Source organism: Neopsephotus bourkii, unplaced genomic scaffold, assembly GCF_033783945.1.
Source record: "Neopsephotus bourkii isolate Nb327-2 ecotype Australia unplaced genomic scaffold, CSIRO-AGI_Nbou_v1 NB_533, whole genome shotgun sequence".
Taxonomy (NCBI): domain Eukaryota; kingdom Metazoa; phylum Chordata; class Aves; order Psittaciformes; family Psittacidae; genus Neopsephotus; species Neopsephotus bourkii.
The window spans coordinates 2,150,694-2,168,816 of NW_026901034.1; the positions used below are offsets into that span (position 1 = coordinate 2,150,694).

At 53.1% G+C, this 18,123-nt stretch overlaps 1 long non-coding RNA gene across 1 annotated transcript; it reads left to right on the forward strand.

Annotated features, from left to right (window-relative positions):
* Nucleotides 1–7,217: 7,217 nt before the first annotated feature.
* LOC133210865 (uncharacterized) lies at nucleotides 7,218–10,013 on the forward strand. Its single transcript, XR_009725051.1, has 2 exons — nucleotides 7,218–8,414; nucleotides 8,525–10,013. It is a non-coding gene; the product is annotated as an uncharacterized LOC133210865 (long non-coding RNA).
* The last annotated feature ends 8,110 nt before the right edge of the window (nucleotides 10,014–18,123 follow it).

The window sequence follows — 18,123 nt, forward strand, 5'->3', positions numbered from 1 at the left end:
GGCAGAACCCCAAGATGTGGTGGGTGCTGACTTCTGAATATATGGGTTCTTCCCTTGTTCTGGCCTGGGAGATGGGCCCAGAGCACCAAAGGCAGGTGTTGTCCCCTAGGTTGGGTCCTGCTTGTCATCACGTTGGCAAGAGACAGACTGTGGCCACACACTGACAGGAGTATGCACACCTGCTTCTGGGTACCCAGCCATTCCTCTATTCACCCAGGATTTTCAGGGGGAGTGTGGCCTCCCCAGTGAGCCACATGCTTTGTGGTCTCCCTTCTCTGTGCTGAGCTTCAGGGCTTAAGCAGAAGGTGGTTAGCGGGAGGACCAGCAGTTTGACACCTTCTTCCTTCAAGCAGGGCAGAGCACATGTGGTGGAGGTGGCTCCATGGGACCCATGGGACCTACCTGATGGCTGCCCCATGTTCTGAGGTCACATGTCAACTGGCAAAGCTTTCCTCTCCACAGAGCTGGCCTGCTCTGACACCACGTGCTGTGCTTGGGCAGCTCCCATGGCTGGATCATGTCTCATCTCTTCCTTGTAGTCCCTACAGAGCCTGGTTCAGAGCAGAGATCTCCTCTCTTGGGTCCACAGAGGTCTTCATCTCTTCTGCATGTCAAAGCCCTTCATTCACCCCATGAATTGCTTTCCCATGCACAAACCCTAGATTTAGACAATCTTGTTTGTCTTGGAAGGGAATGCAGGCACAGAATGGCTTCTGACATTTGACTCACTGGTATGGAGCACATTCCCGTTTGTCTTTCACGTCCCACTTTGGCTTTGACACCAGCAGTGGGTTAATTCTTTGTCTCTGCTGGCAGAGAGTATTTCATCCTGTTTCCCATGCCACCTTGCCCGGTTTAGCTCAGGTCCCCTCAGCTAAGGCCAGTCTCCAGGAATGAGGTTTCTGTTGGCATGCTGTCTCTGCCAGGATGACCCAGGATTCATAGGTCCAGAGCTCGCAGGTGTCTAATGCCAGCTCTTGAGATATCTGACTCAGGCCCACATGATGATCTAAGCCCATCACTCATCATTCCTAGAAAGACAGATAAACGGTCTGGATGCAGTAATTGCCTCCTCAAACATTCAGGCTCAGGCTAAGCTGAGATTTCTCTCAATGTGCAAAATTGTTCTCAGCTCCTCCTTCAGCGTGAGTGTTGGCTGTCACTCATCTTTGCAGCCCAGCATGGCCACCAGGAGCCCTCAGGTAAAGCCAGTCTCCCTGCATCTTGCTTAGTTCACCAGCAGGTCCCTGGTGAGCCTGGTTGACTGCTGCTGGCCAAGACCTCCAACCAAGCTGGACCTGCTTCCTCCAGGCACTCCAAGCTCCCCATTCATAACCATAATGAAAAACATGCACTGGTGTTTAGGTGACCAGCACCAGTGCCAGCCGGTGCTCACCATGCTGAGCACAGACATGCCTCGTGGCATGGGCAGAGGTGGACTCTTGTCTCACCATCTCTTCAGGGCTGCTGGGTGCAAGGACAAGGGCTCTGCTTCCTTCCTTCTCTTCTTTTCTAAGACTCACCTTAGGCTGCCTTTCTCCCCACTCCGTCACAGTTCTCCTTAGCTGCCTGTGTCTCCATGCACAACAAAGCCAACCACATGCCCAGTTGCTGCTTGGTAGAGCTGGGCCCTGACCCCTCGCCAGCATGTGCCTCATGTACCTTCCAGGGGTACCTTGGGCTCTACTCACTGTCACCCCCTTCCCCCTCGAGAATGAAACCCAAACATTAACAGCAGCACCATCCAGGAGACACGGCTGCTCTTCAGCGTTAGCTGCCTGGTATTCTGCTTAAAAATGTCACTCCATCAAGGAGAAGGGACCACATCATGTGGCTCCCGGGTACCCAATCAGAGAGGCAGAGACATGAAGAGCGAATCCCGGTGAGCTGGGAGGCAGCGCATGCAGGACAACCATTGGCTATAGTGGCCCTTTCAGGGTCTGGTGAATGAATCCATTCACAAAAACACAGGGCTAGTTTGCGAACAGCAAAACAGCCTGGAGGAGTCTGCCAGGGAGACACCCAAGCCCTGCAGCAGATGTGTGGGATGTGGCTAGTGCAGCTGTGCCCAAGCCCAAGCAAAGGTGCAGTGAATTTGGGAGGGCCGATTCCACCTCTCCCAGTTTTCAGGCCCCGCTGCTCCTCTCAAGGAGGTTCGTTGCCCTGCCCCAAGAATCTCATCCTCCCGCCAGATTCCCGGGCATGGGGCACAGACCACCAGGGGCACACACACCACCACTGGGGCATATTAGGAGAGAGACCCTGACTGATCTCCAGCATCACACAGATATCCTGTAAAGGGAGAGAAGCCCTCACAGAAGCCCATGGTCCCAGAGATATGATGGAGCATACAATGGGAAAAGCTTCTTCTTGGATCTGGAAGCTAGGAGTGAAGGGTGTTACACTGGGTAATGCCAGACATAGGGCATGGTTGCTCTCAGAGGGCCTGACTAGGTCAGCCACACCAGTGGAAGGGTGGGTAGACATTGGAACAGGCTGCCCAGGTAGAGTAAGTGTCCCTGGAAATAACAAGTCATGTAGATGAGGCCCTTAGTGACATGGTTTAGTGGTGGCCTTGGCACTGCTGTGGCAACAGCTGGACTTGAATGATCTTAAAGGTCTTTTCCAACATGGCTGATTCCATGATTCTGATTCTATGAGCCTTGTTACCACGTGGTCTAAGGACCACGAACATGGTCCTTCTAAACAAGTTATCTCCTCATGCTGGAGAGCAGAGAACAAGGTGACCAGACAAGCTCACTGCCCCCCCCCCCTTAGTTAAGATCTGAAACTTTCCCCCCCGAGAAGTCTTTAAAGCCACTACAAAAAGCCAGGGCTTTGGAGCCAGTGCTGCCAGAGCTGTGGGAGGTCCACAGTGAGGACCCTGGAGCTCCCAGAATGGTAATCCCACCCACTGAGCAGCAGCATATCCAGTGCATGCTGCATCGCAACTCCTCTGTTCCAGTGTTGGCTGCTTTGGGAAGTTAGAAGGGGCCAAAGCTGAGCAGCAGGTATGCTGCAGAGGGAAGTAAAAGCTGCACCTCTGGGTGCCAGGGCAGGACAGCCTTTGGAAACCAGGCTCTGAGTCTGGAATGGGAAAAGAGAACAATGGTGCTGGAGAAAGAGCTCCTTGTCACAGATGGTAACTCACTCTGAGGGATCATGTACAGGTGTTGAAGTCTATAGGCTTCTTGGAAGGTTGTGCAGAGCCATCAGATCTCCTCCGAGGCTGGCTGTGTCCTCAGGCATTGTCTGGTCTGCTTCCATCCCATTTACTGCCAAAAGACACTTTCACTCCAGGAGATGGTACTAACAAAGGACTGGGCCTCCATCCTTGGCTCAGTTTATCTACTTTATTGGGAAAGGGACCATATTTCATCCTGGAGCTGAGGTTAAGCACTGAAGTGGACGTGGTGTTCCACTCTGTTTTAGGAAAGAGCCTACTTTTGCCTCCTCCTTTCACACCAGGATTGCAGCTAGCAATCGCCTCGGCCACCTCTTTGAGGCAGAGAAGGCAGTGTCCAAGCCAATGCGTAGCAGTGTAGCTGGACTTTGCCACTAATAACGAAGGATGTCGGTGATGGTGTGTGTAGTGTGGTGGTACCCAACAGAGCCCTCGGCTGAAGGAGGTGCCTTCAGCCCGGGCAGCTCTGCTGTGCTGCTCTGTGGAACCAGACACAGGGCGCTCTGACCTCTCCTGCCAGACGTTGCCCTGGAGGTGCTCCCAGCAGGGCACCGGTCACCCCACAGCCAGCAGAGGCCCAGGGTGGTGCTGGGGGCTGCTGGGCTGCTCTGCAGCACTGGAGGAACGCTGACACTCAGCTCTCAGGGCTCCAGAGAGGCCGGGGACCCGCGGGGAGGGGTGTCGGATGCGGGCAGTGGGGCCGGGTAGCCTTCCCCCACCCCCGGGGCGCTCCGGGGCAGGCACTGGGAAGAAGGCGGCCCCTGCCCGGGGGTTGCTGTCCGCGGCCTGCTGCAGCTCCAGGGCATGCCACGACCCCGCGGCCTCCCGTCTCCTGGGCGCCGGTGCCGGTCGGGCCGCGCAGGACCCATCCGAGGCCGCCTCCGCCGCGGGCGCCGTTCAGCCGGGAAAAGGGCGCCACCTGGCGGTCCGCGGGGCCAGGCTGGACCCGCCGGGACCTGATGGACGTTCCGTGCCGCTGGGTCTCACCTCGCCGGCCCCTCGGAGAGCGCCTCACTCTCCGCCCGCCTCACCGGGCCCTCAGACACTCCACCGGGGCCCTCACCCCACCGCTCCCCTCTGCCCGCCCCACAGGGACTGTGGCAGTGCCCGGCCTGTCCCGTGTCACCGCGGACAGGGACCAGTGGAGGCGGGGCCTGGCAGAGCCCCAGCAGCCTTCTCTGGGTTCAGGGCCCCGAGGAGCAGCGGCCTGGGCCCCGATGTGCCGAAGGGAGCAGAGCCTTTGCCCAGGTCGGGCTGAGGCACAGTGTAGGGGCTCCCTCAGCCTGTGTTGGGTGACACTTGTTGGACAAGCAGCTCTGTCACAAACCCAGTTTGTGTACACTACTCCTGTGCCCAACACAAGAGGGACGTGGAGCTGTTGGAGGGAGTCCAGAGGAGGCCATGGAGATGCTGTGAGCGCTGGAGCAGCTCTGCTCTGGAGTCAGGCTGAGAGAGCTGGGCTGGTTCAGCCTGGAGAAGAGAAGGATCCTTAAGGGGAGACCTTAGAGCAGCTCCAGTGCCTAAAGGGGCTACAAGGATGCTGGAGAGGGATACTTCATCAGGGAGTGTAGGGACAGGACAAGGGGTAATGGGTTCAGACATAAACAGGGCAGATTTAAGTTGGACATTAGGCAGAAGCTCTTCCCTGTGAGGGTGCTGAGGCGCTGGCACAGGGTGCCCAGAGAAGCTGTGGCTGCCCCATCCCTGGCAGTGCTCAAGGCCAGGTTGGACGGGGCTTGAAGCAACCTGGTCTGGTGGAAGGTGTCCCTGCCTGTGGCAGGGGTGTTTGGTCTGGATGAGCTTTAGGGTCCTTTCCAACCCAAACCATTCTGTGATACTAAGATTCTAATTCCAGCTTCCTACCAGCCACCATTGACCTACTATGGGATGTCCCATGAAGCCACCCCAGAGCTGCATGAGCCTCGTTTCCCTCTGCAGCAGCAGTAGCAGCCACTGGCCAGCAAACAGACCCTGGAAGTCCAAAACCCTCTACAGCTTTCGTCTGAGCTGAGATAAATATGTTCTACATGAGGAACTTCAGCATGCCTTGCATATAAATGCTTCCCATGGTGACTGACAAAGCAGCCCTCCATCCTCCCAAAGGGAGTGGTGTAAGAGGCACCACCAAAGATACCCTGCATAGAAGAAAGAAGATATCCTCCATGAATGCTCTGAGTGAAGTGGGATTCATCTAACCCCTCCATCTCTGTTGCCTACGCGCCGAGTGTCTGCACACAGTTGTTGTCCTGGTTCAGGTCCAGCCCTGTTGTCCAGCTCAGTTACTTCAATAAGCCTTCAAATTGCTTAACAAATACCACACAAATGTTTAAACCCTGAGAATTTGTACTCTGGGCTCAAAATGTGATTTATCTTCATCTATGCCTGCAAGATTTATCAGCCCCAATTAAGGGAATGGCTGCACTCTTTAAAGTGTGGTTCTAGTCAGAAAAACCAAGTGGAGTCTTGTCTCACTGAGCAGGACACATGGCCAAACCAGAAGGGAAAAACTGAGAAACGTTTTTCTAAAACAATCTTTGTGTTTTTTGGTCAAAATTTTTGAAGCATGGATGAATTTAGAAACATTTGATTAGCTCAGTTGTGAGCCAGGAGCCAGGAAAGGAATGGTGAAAATTCAGTCAGGTTTTTTCCTCTGTTCTTCATCAGAATTTAATATTTTTATTCCATTTTTCATCCAAAAGTGCTGGCAAGCACTGCATGGCACATCTGTCTGCTAAAGGCCATCTGCAAACCTCCACCCCTTTGTAACGCAGGTGAGAGATGTCTCTGTTGGTGCATACACACAAGAGAATAAAAGCATGTGTTGGTGCACTCTGGGCACAGCCTGGGACATGAGGCTTTAATCCCGGCCACGGAGGAGTGCACTGGTAATATGTGGCAGCAATTCCTACTAACAAACCCTGCAGACTTGTGGTTCTGTTCATTGCTACCAGACTTCTTCCTTTCTTCTTGCTTCCTTTTTCCTCAAGAGGACATGGAGCTGTTGGAGCAAGTCCAGAGGAGGCCACGAGGATGATCAGGGGCTGGATTATCTCCTGTATGAAGACAGGCTGAGAAAATGTGGGCTGTTCAGCCTGGAGACGAGAAGCTGCATGGAGACCTCATAGCAGCCTTCCAGTATCTGAAGGGGGCCTATGAGGATGTTGGAGAGGGATTCTTCATCAGAAACTGTAGCAACAGGACAAGGGGTAACGGGTTTAAATTGAAACAGGGGAAATTCAGGTTAGATATAAGGAAGAAGTTGTTCCCTGTGAGGGTGCTGAGGCACTGGCACAGGGTGCCCAGAGAAGCTGTGGCTGCCCCATCCCTGGCAGTGTTCAAGGCCAGGTTGGATGGGGCTTGGAGTGACCTGGTCTAGTGGAAGGTGTCCCTGTCCATGGCAGGGGGTTGGAACTGCATGAGCTTTAAGGTCCCTTCCAACCCAAACCATTCTATGATTCTAAGATTCTTGCTGTGACACTGAGCTCCCAAAGTGGGAGGCTGGCTCTGCTGTGCCCTGAGAACCATTGGAGCAAGGCTGGGAAATGCCAATGCCATGGGCAGCTTCAGAGAATATGGAGTTCTTTCTCCTTTCAAAAGCTTTTCAAGTGGGTCTCCGAGGTGCAGGATGTGCTGGCAATGACAGGTCCAGAAAAACACCCACCCAACCTCTAACAGGGTGAAACCTCAAACCAGGCAGAGCAGATCAAGAAATACAAGAAGATGGGGAATGGGTCATTGAAGAACTGTCACTAGAATCTAGAGAGACTAGCTTTGGAGCCAGATGACATTAAGCCATACTGTTAAATGCACCTCGTCTGGAGGTGGGGAGGCATGGCAAATGCATGTGGAAACCCACACCAGAAAGGAACAGCCCCAGAAACTGGGTTTGCTAATTGGCAGGAATTTTTTTCAGATAAGACTTAACTTGAAACTTTGTTTCAAACGTTGTTTGTCTACCTGTGCAATTACCCATCAAATCAAGTTGTAGGGGAAAAAAAATGCATTCTAGAGGTTTCCTTCAGACAGCATGAAAGCCTTTTGATCCAGCTTGAGCCTCCAGACGCCATACATTCAGACTGCAGTGCTAGTGTGGTTGCAGTGACACAAGGCAAAAAGGAAACGAAAGGTCCTTTCAGGATAGTAGGTGTGATCCTTTCCCAGTAAGTGCAAGGAGAATGTTTTATTCCTCATCAACTTGCCTGGATCAGGATGTCCTTCTTGCCCTAAGAAAATCCTTTGTAATTAAGCTTTTTTCTTTTTTTTTTTTTCTGCAGTATGTCAGGGTGCATAACAAAAAGGATTTTCCTGCCTGGAAGTAGTGTGATCTTAGACATTTCTAGATATAGCTCAGGCTGGAGGTACAAACAGAAATATGACCGTTTATGCCCACCATCTTTGAAGCTGGGAGGGTCCCGATTTCAACCTCAGCAACAAAGGGCACGTGTAAGTCAGTCTTGATTTAAAAGGTCTGAAACGACTCTCATCATCTCCTCTGGCTGCCTGTCTCATCCAGCCAGTTTCACCTCATCCCACAGAAACAGGCAGCTGGATCCCATCCATGCTGCCATCCTGGCCATCCTGTAGCTGAGATCACGGGGCCCAGATGTCCTGAGGGGCACTGTCCCCTGTTGGTACCCCTGTCACATAGCACAGCTATGCAGCATCATAGGCTCACTCAGCCAAGAAGGCAAGAAGGCACACAGGGGAGGGAAGAAGCCCCAGGACTGACTCTTTTTGGAGGCTGAGCCAGACCCTAGATAAGAGAGGAACCCCAGGAGATGGCCTTGTTTCCCCTACCAGCAATGTGTTCTGCAGCCAAAGACTGAAAGCAACCCCATCCCACTCTGTGGTCCCCATGTGTCACCACTGACGCTCTGCTGTAGTCATCCCTTTGGCTGCATCATGGAGGATGCTGAGCCGCTGCCATCCTGCTGTCACTGTCTCTCACACAGTTTGGCACACAAGCAGCCAAGGGCTGAGGAGATGTGCAATGACTAGTCAACCTTGCCATTGCCTTTCTCAATGCTTTTAACTAAGAAGAGATGATAAACCACCAGCTGGCAGGTGGCTGCCAGTGAGTGGAGCCTTGCACAGTGCTTCTGGCAGTTGGAGCACAGAAGGCAATATGCTCTCCACCACAGAACATCAGCTGGTGATGTGTGGTGATTTTTCTCAGACAGGGGATGGATGTGAGATGCTCCTGATGCTGCCAGCACTTCTGAGACAGCAGGTGAAACAAAAGCAAAGTCCTGCTACCTGTTACCTCAAGATGTGTTCTGTGCAGGTGGGCATGTCTAGGGAGATTAAGTCATGCTAACAAATGTGGTTTTGTCCTTACAGGATGTATCAGCTTGGCTACTGCTTGACTTGCTCTGGGACTCACACTTCAGCATCATAGCCCTCTGCCTTCAGTCAGCAATCTAAGAACTGCAGTGAAGGCTGTGCAGGCACCTCCCCAGGACGCCCTGGGCTTCTCCTGGGGCTGTCCCTAGAGTGGCTCTTTACCCTTGGTTTTTGTTTGGCATCCTCAGGCCTTTCCTATAACAGCAGCTGCTGGAAGTGTGGATTTCCATGCCTGAGGACTGCTCACTGGAGCATGTGCAGTACAAGAACCAGTGGAGAAAAGCACCAGGTCCCATCCCTTGCTGTAGCTGCAAAACTTGCCTCATTCTCATTGTAGAGAGTCTCACTGTGGGAATCTGCAGCTCTCCCGTGCCTCCTGGTTAGGAGTAGAGCTGTGGGGCTGTGAAGATCCCTTGGCTTTCACCTGCATGCACGTGGGCAGGTTTTGCTCTTATCTGTGCTAGTTCTGCTTTTGGACAGGCCAAGGGACTGTCTGATGAGCTGTTCAGGTGTTTGAGTCCAGAGCCTCATCCAGGGCTACAACTGTCCCAGCTCTGAGCTGCTTTGAAGACATCTGCCATCCAAGGCTGAGAAGAGGTTCCCAGGCCTGCTCAGAAGAAAACCATTGCTGCCTGCTTGGCACCGGAGCTTGGATGGGAATTCTCTTGTTTTTCATGAGCAGGCTGAGCGGTCAGCACATGCCATGAGCAACAGTCAGAGGAGCAATAAATAGCCTACCCAGACCAGAAGGAGACAACCTGTTCAGACTGGACAACTCACCTTCTGTGCTGGACAGAATAACTATTGCTCTGCATCAAGGTGTCATGTGCTGAGGAGAGAAAGCCTCTGGCCAGGCCCAGCTTGCAGCTAGCGGGTTCTCCAAGAGCAGCCATGGTTACTGCTTCAACCGGCACGTCCCAAGGATGTGGTAGGCAGCCATCAGGATTGTCTTTGTTCCAGTGAGATGTTTCACTCCTGCTCCCGAAGGTATGCCAAGAGGCAGATGCCATTGCTGCAGGCTGGCTGTGGACTTCTCCTCCAGGGCTGGTTCCCATTTGGGATTGCACCCAACCATACTTCTCCATTCCAGTGAAAGACCCAGCTTTGCTCATTCTCCAGAAAAAGGAGCACTTCGAAAATGTTAAGGTTCCACAACTCATACCAGGAAAACCTTCCCTAATAAGATTTCTTTGTGGTCTTATACCATGCACAAGACTGTGGGGAGAAGAGAGGTCCCAAATAGCCAGTGCAAGCCCATCACTTAGCATTTCCACTTCTCCCCTTTAAAGTCTACAACAGGAGCAGGCATGAAAGGCATTCCTGCAGCTACAGGCCAGTGCTTCCTCCCAGTCACCTCTTGCTGAGCAACAAATCTGAAATAGCAAGGGGTTGTAAAGTCCTCTGAACCTGAAAAGTGCTAACCAAGAGAATAAAGCACAACAAGAGTGATATTAATAAATGCCAGCTGCTGTTATATAACTGCTAATCATGAGCTGTGTCTTTTGGCCCCCATTGTTCCATTGTCAGGCTCCATTATCTGGGAACTCTTACCCACGGACCACAAGAAATAGCCTGGGCTCTGCGGGTTTGCAAACTTTCTTGTTGGAAAGCTTTTCATGCAATTGTTTTTGCTTTGCGCTGTTGCCGTCTTTATTGTACAGATGTGGGTGTGTATCGCAGCCCACACCCTCTGTCTTTTGCCTCAGGATAACTTTGAAAATGAGCTGATGCATCTCAGTGAGTGTTTTCCCTAAGAATTTGCTTTAAAAACAACAACATTCAAACAAAAACACCTCATTTTCCTGAAGTGAAGCTTGTGCTGAGGAACGATGCTGGCCTGGAATCCCAGCAGGATAAAGACTGCACTTTATCCTCAGAAGAGACTCCCCACAGGACTGTCAGTGCCGTAGCCCAGGCCTTAAGGAAGAATGGAGTGTGGGGTAGCCAGGTCTCTGGGACTCATTTGGAGCAGGGCATCTCTGTGGTTGCAGGGCTGGGCTATCAGTCCTCCCCTACCAGCTTATGAGCTTTCAGCAGTCCTGCTTCAAGTGCATCTTCACAGAATCCCAGACTGGTTTGGGCTGGAAGGGACCTTAAAGCTCATCCAGTTCCAATCCCCTGCCATGGGCAGAGACACCTTCCACTAGACCAGGTTGCTCCAAGCCCCGTCCAACCTGGCCTTGAACACTGCGAGGGATGGGGCAGCCACAGCTTCTCTGGGCACCCTGTGCCAGCGCCTCAGCACCCTCACAGGGAAGAGCTTCTGCCTAAGAGCTCATCTCAGTCTCCCCTCTGTCAGGTTAAAGACATTCCTCCTTGTCCTGATGGACACCTCAAGGAAGGCTTCTTCATGGCATTTCTACCTGAAAATCAGCATGAAGGTTATCTGGCACCAGTGCAACCTTGTGAGTCTCAGCTGTACTTACAGGCTAATCACAGAATCAAAGAATCACAGAACAGTTTGGGTTCGAAGCTTTGGACCTTAAAGCTCTGCCCTGCCCTGCCCCAGGCAGGGACTTTCACTAGACCAGGTTGCTGTGCAAAAAGAGGAGAGTGTAGTTCTTCGTGGCATCTTCATGCTGGCCAGTGTAAGATACACCAGCATGGGAAGCTCTGAGTGCTGGGTTATGGCTGTTAGGTTGATCGGGTCATGGCTGTTCATGCTGGTTGGGTCATGACTGTTCAGGTTAGAGGTGCAGTCATTTCCCAGAGCTCAGAACTGACCACACCAAAAAAAAAAAAAAACAAAAAAACAAACGGTTTCTGGTCAAAATTAAAATTTTGATTGAACTTTGCCTAAGTTTGGAAGAGAAATTATAAATCAAAACCGAGAAATGCCAGGCTGTTTTGAGTTCCTGAGGCCTGTATTTTCTCTATTAACTGTACGCTTTAAACATCATAGTGTTTTTTCTTCCTTTCACTGGAAAACCTGAAATGACACAGGAAGCTAAAAATAGGAACAGTACCCAACCAAGTCATCGGTGCTTTTCAGTCAGCTTCAATGCAAACATCAATGTTGGTTGGGGCAGGATTTGTTATTTTTTTTGACAAGGCTCTGTATTAGATTCATTAATATATCTGACCAAAATGGTCTAGGAAAGCCACCAACCCATTCCTGAATGGTTTTGCCTGGAGTTCACCCAGTGCTTCACATCTTCAGGCAGCAACAACCAGTAAGCGCAGTGATGTTCTTGGGATAGGGATGGAGATGAGGAACACCTACAGCAGTGCTGCAGTGTGACCACAGTGTGGTCCCCAAGCCTGGGGCTGCAGCCCTAGGGTCACCCTCCCTCATGCTCAGGAGAGATGGGCTCTGAGACGCTGTTCCCCCAGGACCATCCTTGGTGGCTGCATCTCCTCCCTAGATGAGTCCAAGCTGTCCGCAGTGGCCATCCGCTGGCCCATCCTGTGTTTTGCACTGAAAAGCAGGTGCAGAACATGCATGGCCATCACCAGGCATCTTCTCACCTCCTTCTGCCCTTCCAGTACCTTTAATATAGGTACTTTAATATCTTTAATGCAAGACGCAAGGCACAGAGGTTGTGTGTGCTGTGCAGGGAGCTGGGGCAGCCCAGGAGACTACTCTCTGCATGGCACAGAGACATCTACCTAACAATTGAGGGAATATTTTCCACCCAAAGAATCCATCTCATGGTCCCATCTTCATTTGTGACACAAGGGAAAATGTGAAGCAGCCAAGACGTGTGAATCACTGTCCCAAACAACATATAATGAACTCATAAAATCAAAGGCAGGGTTTGTTTCAGCCCGTGCTGCCAGGGCTCCTTGGACATTGTCTGGAATGAATTTAGGTTGTTACAAAACTCTCTGTGTCTGTGTCTCTCTTTCCCTCAACCCTCCAACCCGTCTTCTCTTCCCCCACCTCATGCTTTGCTTTCCTATGAGATTCTTCCCCCTCCTTTCCCTCCCACTTTTCCTCTCCGTTTCCTGCCTTCATTCTCTCCCTGCTTGCCCTGGTCCCTCCTTCCCAATCCTTTGCCCCAGCCCTTCCCCTCGGATCCCTGCTCCCCCAGCCATCCCTGTGGCTGCCAGCCAGGTACCCCACCATTTCCAAACAGGCCCATTTTCAGGACAACTTCAAAGGTGCAGCCATGCCAATGGACCTGCTGTGCTCTGCTCTGGTGGGATCTCAGCCTCAGGGCCATCAGCAGAGGCTGGGTGGAAAGGTGACCTTCCCCAGTAGTACCTGGGGCTGGAGGAGTGCAGCCACAGAAGATCAGAGTCAACCCCACCACAAGCACTCCAGCCACATGTAGCCCCAGCAACTGCCATGGTGTGGCTGAGGGCAGGGACATGCTGGCCTAGGCCATGGGCCACAGTGAGAGGCTTTGGCAGCCATGCTTGGGAAATGCCTGCACACCTCATTTGTCCACTCTGTACTCTACTTCACCGCTGGGAGCAGGGGCATGCTCCATGGTTTCCGCTGGGTGTGATGGTGTTGTCAGCAGCACAGACTTGATGGCACATTGATTTCACCAGGTGATCCTGCTCCTTCTGCTGCCTCCTAGAAATTACCTCCATCCCTACAGGTCTGCCCATGTTCTGGTGCTCCCAAAGACAAGGAAGCAGGCACTTAAATCCCACCATGACTTCAAAAAGCCGGATTTAATTACATCACACGAGGTGCTAATGCGGACAACTGAGCAGGCTCTGGAGCCGGAGGCTGCTTGCAGAGACAGTGGGACACTGCCTAAGGCAAGCTTGGGCAATAGCAGGTCCTGCTGCTTTGGAGACTTGGGCTGGCATCGCCATGTTGCAACTCACAGTTCCAGCAGCAGGCTTGGAGCAAACCAAAGACCCCCTGTACCATGTCCAATTGAGTGGCAGCAGCATGGCTCACGCTGCTGAGGCTTTCTGAACTCCCAGCCCAGATCTACCCAAACACTAAAGGCTGTATTGGTTTGGAGCAAGCAAGACACAGGCCAAACCTCAAACCAACCATGCCAGAGCCATCCTAGCAAGCTGCTCCTGGCTCACACAGGGCAGCCTTCATCAGCCAGGCAGGTCTGTGGGCCTTTCCCTTGGTGTCCAGCTGGGAACACCCCTGCTGCACCCAGAGCTGTGCTCCTATTGCAGCATCAGCAGCCACCTTCTGTGGGGAACAACAGCTCCTTCAACGCTGTGGATGAGGTGCTGTCCACCAGCCAGCACAGCTCAGATTCCTCCAGTGCACCAAGATGTTGCCCAGCTCCTCCACACACCTACAGCAAGCACAGGGGTGGTGGGCACCTGACCGGAGCTTGTAAGTGAGGAGTAAGGTCCCCTGCAGATGCTGAGATACCTCGTGAGGTTTAAAATAAGAGCTGCTTGTGCCTGCTGGCTTCAGGCCTGTGGGCAGTGTTTGCAAAGCAGCTCCCAAAGGTCACATGGGATGTTGTCCTGGAAAAACCGTTGCTCTGCATCCACATAACCCATCTCCAGCAGAGCTGCTGTTGGACAGTCGATGTTCCAGGGAGATCCACCACACAGGGAGCGTGCTAGAGACCCCACGATCACAAGCGCGGACACCACACAACATCTTCCCACTGCTGACAACACAAACGTAGGTGCAAGCGCCTCAGGGGACTGGCTTTTCCCTTGCTCACCCGCTCCCAAGCTGCCGGAGAACCGGGGCTGGGCCTGCAGCGGCAGGGGAACGGCACCACCTCGCGGCTGTTCTGCGGGGATGTGTGCCCACCGCGGCCGCATCGGGCCTCTCACCATGCCACCGCTCGCCCACGGAGCCGGGGATTCCTGGCCCTGGGAAGAGCAGGATGAGGTGCCTGCGGAGCTGCAGCTGGCTGCGGGGATAGAGGGTGGCGGTTGGGAAGTGGTGCACATCTTGACTGTTCATTGCACCCTCTTCCCACAGCATCCTGCTCATCCAAGATAGGAGAGGGAATCACACCAGCCCCTCAGCATCCCTCCAGCTTCCCTCTGGTGAGCTGAAGCTTCTGTTCCGTGCCAGACTTGTGCAATGTTCACATACAGCATCCTCCGAGTGGGGTGAGCAGGGTCAGAGTGGGAAAAAAACATGTAACATCCATCTGTGGTGGGGTTAAGTGCTGGATGTTGCACTTTGTTTTCCCAAGGCATGTTCACTCACACCTTTCACACAACAATCCCTATCCCCACTGGGGTCTGCCTCTCCTGTCTGCTTCTGCTTGGAAATGGGTATTTATGTCAGTGAGGAAATAGATCATGTATAAACGATTCCTGAGCCCCAGATGCTCAGCTCTCCTCTGGGAGCTGAAGGCAATAGCGTGTGTCTGTCTGTGTCTCTGCCTGTGGCAACCTCGTGATGATTTTACACAGGCTCATAGGGGCACCCAGACCTGAGAACCTCACCATGAGCTGCCCCAATGCCCCTCCTGGGTGGCAGAGAAGTGTGGTTAAAGCACAGTGCAGCACTGCTGCTCCCCAGGGAAGCCCCACTGGGGCTGCCTCCATACCACCATGGTGCTCAAACCCTGGGTGCTGCCTGTGCCTAGAGACCATGGTCTCTGGCCATGTAGAGCAAGAGGAAGGAATCCTGCCAACTATACCAATTTGTCATTAAACAAGTGGTTTAGGGTCACTCCAAGCATGACCATCAAAGCAAGAGGGATTTTAATATGATTTCTAAAGGTACAACCTGTGACCTAACAGAATCTGACGGCAAGGTTTAGTCAATTACTTATTACATGGACCCAGATGTGCTACGGGGTTGGGTTGGCTAGTGGTGAGCAGGCGGCTGGAGAGGACAAGAAACCCAAAAGCTGGTGAGTCACAGGTGAATCCCGAGCCTCTGGTGTGATGCAGCAGTGGCAGGTTGCCTTCGGCAAAGCATACCCCATGGCATGGGATGTTTGTACTTCTCTGCATGCCCTGAGAAGTCCATGTTTCAGTTCTTGGGGACCTGCACTCCAGAAAACACCGGGTGTGAGGACAGGCTCTGAACAAAGCGTGGAAAGGGAGGTGTGTCTGCCTGGAGACTGCCAGCCCAGCACAGGTGGAGGTGAAGTGCTGTTCTGAGAGTAAATGGCACAGAAAGAAGAGAAATGCAGGAATTATAGAATCAGTCTGAAGATGACCCAGTGGTGAAAATTGGCTCCTCTTTTTCCCCTGCAGTGGGGCAGGGACCTGTGGGACCAGCCAAAGGAAAGAGTTTTCCCTTGTCATAGAATCAGACTGGTTTGGGTTGGAAGGGACCTTAAGGCTCATGCAGTTCCAACCCCCTGCCACAGGTAGGGACACCTTCCACCAGACCAGGTTACTCCAAGCCCCGTCCAACCTGGCCTTGAACACTGCCAGGGATGGGGCAGCCACAGCTTCTCTGGGCACCCTGTGCCAGCGCCTCAGCACCCTCACAGGGAAGAGCTTCTGCCTAAGAGCTCATCTCAGTCTCCCCTCTGTCAGGTTAAAGCCATTCCCCCTTGTCCTGTCCCTACAGGCCCTTGTCCAAAGCCCCTCTCCAGGCTTCTTGTAGCCCCTTTAGGCACTGGAGCTGCTCTAAGGTCTCCCCTTAAGGAGCCTTCTCCAGGCTGAAACAGCCCAGCTCTCTCAGCCTGGCTCCAGAGCAGAGCTGCTCCAGCCTCCTCCAGTGAAGGATTAAAGAAGGACTCTAGGAAGGTAGCACATGGGGTCTCTTCCCTGCCTGCCCGGCCAGGAGGAAGGAGCCTGGAAACACGAACCTCTATCTCTTGGAGCCTTTCGTACCGGAACACGGAGGATGCGAGGGGCTGATGCTGCCGGTACGGGACCTTCTCTTCCCTCCGACGGGGCGAGGCAGCCCGGCAGGGGGCGAGCGAGGGCCGAGAACCGCGCAGCGGCGGCACCGGGACCAGCACCGGCACCGGAACTGGTTGTGAGAGGCCGGCCGTGCGGTGGCGGGCAGGGGTGAGAGGCACGGACCGGGGGAAAGAGGGAGAGAGGGAGGGAGTGCTGGGGCGGTGCGGCCCGAAGGAGAGGGAGTCCGGGAAGACCTGCCCACGACATGTCGCTATGGAAAGAGGACTTATAAGAAGGATGGAGAGGGGCTTTAGACAAAGGCCTGCAGGGACAGGGCAAGGGGGAATGGCTTTAACCTGACAGAGGGGAGACTGAGATGAGCTCTTAGGCAGAAGTTCTTCCCTGTGAGGGTGCTGAGGCGCTGGCACAGGGTGCCCAGAGAAGCTGTGGCTGCCCCATCCCTGGCAGTGTTCAAGGCCAGGTTGGACGGGGCTTGGAGCAACCTGGTCTGGTGGAAGGTGTCCCTGCCTGTGGCAGGAGGTTGGAAGTGGATGAGGTTTAAGGTCCCTTTCAATCCAAACCAGTCTGGGATTCTGTATCTGCCTCTGCTGACTCAGTGCCAGAGACACAGCTTTTGCTCTGATAGCTTGTGCGTCCTGCGTCCTTCCAGCAATCCTCCATTAAATGAGCATCCTGGCTGGCACCAGATGTTGGGCCTTCATGTGGCATGAGAAGCAGGAGCAGATGTACATGTAGAATGGGAGCTTGCAGAGCTGCCTGCAGACACCAGCATGACAAAAACCACACAGTGTATTTGCCTTCTCCTCCTCCCAGTCCTTGCAATTCAGTTCAGGAATTCAGTGAGCACTGGGAACAGGGTTCCATTAATGTTGGCAAACCAAGAGACACCCAGCAGAGTCTTAGCAATCTGAGTCCTACCATAGTGAGTATTCCATCCCTGCTGATGTCCTCAGCAGCCCCCTATTTGCCAAACCCAGATTCACATTTTTCTCTTGGGCTCTCCACCCTACAAAGGGGATATGCAGCAAAGAGTGGAAATGAGGAATCAGGGAACAGCTTCTGCCCTTCTCGGGTGGGGTTTAACTGATGTGAGGCCTGTAGACATCAGTTCCAGGACTTCCCTGTATGATAGCCAGCACCTCTAATATCGTTTGGGATTCAGGATGGAGGTAGATGAGTGTAAAAAGAGCAGCTATGGGGCTGCGGTGAGACAGCACCACTGTGGAGCAGCCAGGCCCAGGCCAGGCCAGGCCAGGCCAGCTCAGCATCACAGCTCATATTTATAGTAGTCCTTGTTCTTTCTGGTGAGGAAAACGCCTTCAGGACCATCCATGGGACAATTCCTTCTTTGTGCCACCTCAGGATCTTGGAGCTGAGTACAATGGGGCTTTTGCCCTATTGCCTTGGTCATCCCAGCTGTTCCCAGCGCCATGCACAAAGTCACACTTTCCTGACAATCACTGCCCTCACTGTGGCCCTTCACAAACACACACTGGCCCTGCACTTGCTTTTCCACTGGTATCTGCATCTGGGCTGCTGGGGCTTTGCAGCTTGTGGCTTGGCCTTCTGACTCTCCAAATGCACAAGAACACTTGTGGCATCAGACTTACAGACCCCTAAGGTTCCCCTGTCCACAGTCCGGGTCTCCTCTGCCCTGTCACCCGGTGGCTTTGTGCTTGTTTATCCATACTGCTGCTCCTGGAATAGTGTGAAAATGTGTTTTGTGCAACACGGCTGACAGCAGCAAACATCATTTTCCCTGGGATTTGAGGCCAGCTGGGGTCTTGTCCTTCAGCAAGCATCTGCCAGACGGATGGAGAGAGGCTTCTTCTGCAACCTGCTGCACTGGAGCAACAGGATGTGGG